Source organism: Pundamilia nyererei, unplaced genomic scaffold (genome assembly GCF_000239375.1).
Source record: "Pundamilia nyererei isolate P.nyererei 1_Seehausen unplaced genomic scaffold, PunNye1.0 scaffold00370, whole genome shotgun sequence".
NCBI lineage: Eukaryota > Metazoa > Chordata > Actinopteri > Cichliformes > Cichlidae > Pundamilia > Pundamilia nyererei.
The window spans coordinates 309375-313728 of record NW_005187771.1 but is presented as its reverse complement, the minus strand read 5'-3'; positions in this window follow the sequence as shown (position 1 = coordinate 313728).

Below are 4354 nucleotides of genomic sequence, written 5' to 3'. Positions count from 1 at the left end.
TTACTATATACAGTAATGGACTTCTATACATTTTACACCAGATTAAAACTTTGGGTGTAAGCTTCAGATAATTATTTATTATAAGCTAGACGTTTTAAATGAGAATAAGAAAGAAAAGTATGTCTTTGTGCCCCCTTTTCCCTGTTAATGCCCGATCGGCCCCCCTGGCTAAACTTTGCTAGATCCGCCCCTGCACAGTTACCAGCCGTCAGCTGCATAGAAAAAAGATCCTGGTGTAGAAAGTAATATTAAATAAATTCTAACAGCAGCTTATCAAGCTTAAACGTGCTGCTGTTGTTCAGTCGCTGGTTTCCTCTTTCTGGCTTGAAGTGGGCGATAAACAAACAAGAGAGACGGACTCGCGACAGAAAAGCCGATCAGCTGATCATTTATCAGTTTCATGATTGAAGTAGGAGCAAGAAGAGGCAGTCGCTCCATATATTGGTTGTTAAGCTTAACACGGGAATGCTTAACAAACATTCAGAGATGAACTTACACACTTGCTTTACTTCTCTCTGGGATCACTTCCTCAGAGATGAAATGCTGGTTTGGTAACAAGGCTACAAATACACACAGCCGCTCTATCACATGAGCACACTGCTGCGACGTGCAACGGTTATGAGCCGAGTTACGCCGTTTCGCAAGTTTTGTGAGGTGCTTTTTTGATATTTAATGGATGGATTACATTTTTTTTATTTCTCGACCGATATCCGATCCAGTAATTTACGTCAGTATCAGACCGATACCGATACGTAATATCGGACCGGTCCATCTCTAATTTAGACTGTTTGTTTGCTTGGCATATACTGTTCAGAAAGGAAGTATCCCCTAAAACCGATCAGATGCTCATCAACTGTGATGTTTGAACATGGGTTATAGATGAGTTGCTAGCACTCCACACACTTGTCCCAAACCTCTCTGATCTATGCCAGTTTGTCTTGTGGATGACAACCTAGTCTTGTATCACGGCTGTCAAAGCAAATCAGCCGTAACAACATGTAAAACTTCTGCACTGACATTGTGGACCAAAAAATTGTCCATCTAAATTCTGCATCCCATAAACTGTTGGTAAATTCATTTCTAAATTTATACACACCAATCAAAATCAAGACTTGTGTGTGCTTTGATGTCTTTCTGGGTTATCTCTTTGCTATTGCCTTTGTAGGTACGTTTCCCTTCCAGGTTAGTCCAGGTTCTTTACATTTTGCTGTCAACAAAATTGATGTGAAGCTTTCTTCTGCCAACTCGATAGCCTTCATCCAGCTGTTCTACGATGCTAAGCCTGTCAATAAGGTTGCTATTCTCCAAGTGGCTACTTTTCTGTTAAGTATTTTAAGTTTGGGAATTCACTGTGGTCCACAACGCTTTGATACCAGGACTTTGAAGCAGACATGGAAAGCACACCCCGCATTCAGTTGGTCAAACGTGTTTTTCATACAGCTTGACTGAGAAGGTCCATGTATATGTTCCACCAAAATCCATTGACTGCTGCTGAATGTTTCATTCTTGATAGTTGGGTCCATGCTTTTCAATTCTCTCTTTTTCTTCGACCAATGTAAACGTAAATGTTGCTGTAAATAAACAACTGAATGTAACTTTAAACTTGTTTGTATTGTATTGTTTCAACAGCACTCAAAGTTGCCATCCTGAGTCAAGAGCTAGCTAACAAGAGATGACTGTTCTTCAAGACAAGAGTGCCTGTGCTGTGACTATATGTGAATGATGTGAATTGCGAATTGAGAAGTGTCAACACAGGAGTTATTCGCGTGCACGAGAGGCTCTGCTGCTGAGCAAAGGTTTCCATAGTGGTTGCCAGGGAACCGAAGATGTGACATCACCAAGACTATACAAATGTTGAATGAAAGACAAAAATCTATGCAAATTAACCGAATTTATTTGGCATGTTCCTTTGAAGTATGTCAGTGATTTTCACTTTTCAGCAACAACTGGCACAATCACAATCCCACAACCTCTCGTTATTGTTTAGATTAATATCCCTGTCCACCAGGAAACTACTGAGGCCAGGTACAATTACACAGAGTTAGAGGAAGTATGAGTGTGGGAGTATCTTGCTGCAACACTGAATCACATCACTCAACCCAGGGGTTTAATTATTTTGCTGTAGTCATCTGTCTAAGACATTCTCCAAAATGATTGCTCGAACAGCACACAGCTCACACATTCTTACATATACACTTATACGTTTAAGTGCACGTGTTTTACTCATCAGTTGTCTTAGACATATTGCATGTTTTAATTAACAGTGGGCGTACAAAAAACATATGCTTGATTGTTATTCTAGTACTCATGGAGTTTCCTTGTCTTTGTCAAATGAACAAAGCAAAAAAACAAAGTGTTTGGGTTTTTTTTATGTAATTTTGTTTAGTTTGTTCAGCGGCAGAAACAAATTTCCATACTAATCAGTGCCTTATGCTCATGTAGTGCTGTTTGACTTTTCATATTTGTAAAAGCAGATGTTTTAGCAACATGTCACTCATTGAGCCTGGATTCTGCTTTTATAATGGATTTTGTTCAGTTTCTCTACAGTTGAGTCGTTATTTATAGATCATGGTGTTGTTCCCCTTTTTGTTGTCGAAACTTTTTCGTCAATTTGAGCCACAGTAGCTCATCTGTTGGATGGAACAACAAGGGCCATTGCTCCACCCTGTCACTGGTTCACCACTCTTCAATCCTTGGACCACTCTTGACAGACCGGGAACAAGAGCTGCAATTCAGCCCTTGTCAAACTCGCTCAAATCGTTACGTTAGCCCATTTGTCCTGTTTCTAACACATCAACCTTGAAGACAAAATGTTCACTTGCTCCCTAATATATCCCAACCACTAATAATTGCCATGATAAAGAGAGATAATCAGTGTTATTCACTTTACCTGTCAGTGTTCATAATGTTATGCGTGAGCGGTCTACGTCTGCCCGTGTCTTCTAAACTTTTCATGACAATGCTACAGGCCTACCCTATCTAGCCTCAAACTAAATAAGGGAAAGTGATAACTAGTATTTTCTACTGAATATTCAATGCAGATATCTGCTACATTAGTGGTTTAACATTAAATATCACAGCAATATAGGGATCATCAAGTTCATATGAAAAATCCAGTCTTTTTGTAGGTTTAATCAACCACACTAAATGATTTTAATCAAGTCACATCTCAAAAGCAGCCAGTCTGGGTGCATAAACACTTTACTTGAATTTGTCTCCAACCTAATTTCTAACCAGTTTCCCATTTCAGTAGGAAGCCAGCATTGACTAATTCAGCCAGAACAGAGTTAGTCAAGTATATTTGCTCACATTCTTTAACAGTGATACCGAAAATACGAGAAATTCATGTGCTTCAATGATGTAATGTGACTGTGGCTGAGAAGGAAAAATGGGAAATCCCATAAAAGCCGAGCTATCTGTTTACTCTCCTCCTCTCTCTCATTTGAAGAAATCGTGCTGCAGCTGCAACTCCGAGGTGAGCACCAAAGACTGCAAAGCTGCCAGCTCTCAGTCAGCTCCCTCTGATTGTGCAAAGCCAACCGACTGAAAGCCCGTTTCCCAGCCCTCCACTGATCAATAGCTCATATACGGTTTGGCAGTGCCAGTTTAGCTGCATATCACCCGGCCCAATGGGCAGTATCTGCACCAGCACAATTTAATCAGCCTCAGTTATTGGTGGGTCTGTGACTGTGAATAGAACTGTGGGATGCACACACTTACCCACACACACACAACACATACACAATCAATTGATCAGGTGAATAACAAAGGAAGAAGATTCTGGAAACACATGCCAGTGTGTTCCAGTGGACTGTGTGTTTGTATGAAATTAAATTGGCAGGGATCTGTATACAGTATGTCTGTGTGAGAGTGTGCATAATAGACTAAAAGGATAAGCTTATGACTGAGCATGTGTATTCTCAGGGCACGGTTATTTTAAATTCACAGCCCACCTGTAATTATCCCCTTTTCTTTACTCATCAATCTGTTTCTGAGTTTAACTTGTAGACAGAAAGTAAACTAAGGTGTAGACACGTGCTCAGTGGTCCAGATGGTGGCAGGTTTGATGCAAATCTGTGTAGATGTACAAGAAGGCTTAACTACCATTTTTTAAAAATCGTCACAATCAGGTGTTCATGCTTAAAAAAAGTAAAATTACCTGCAAATCTAGACAGATGAGTCCCATTTGCTGCTTGCATTTACATTTCCACCTTAAATAACCTGCATTTCCAGGAGAACTACAAATGCATTTTGAGGAAGTGGTGCTTCAGAGACAGTAATGAAGCGAGGAATCCATCATTCAGAGGCGGATCTGCCGATTTCACAAGTGGCACCAGCCTTAAGGGACTGCGAT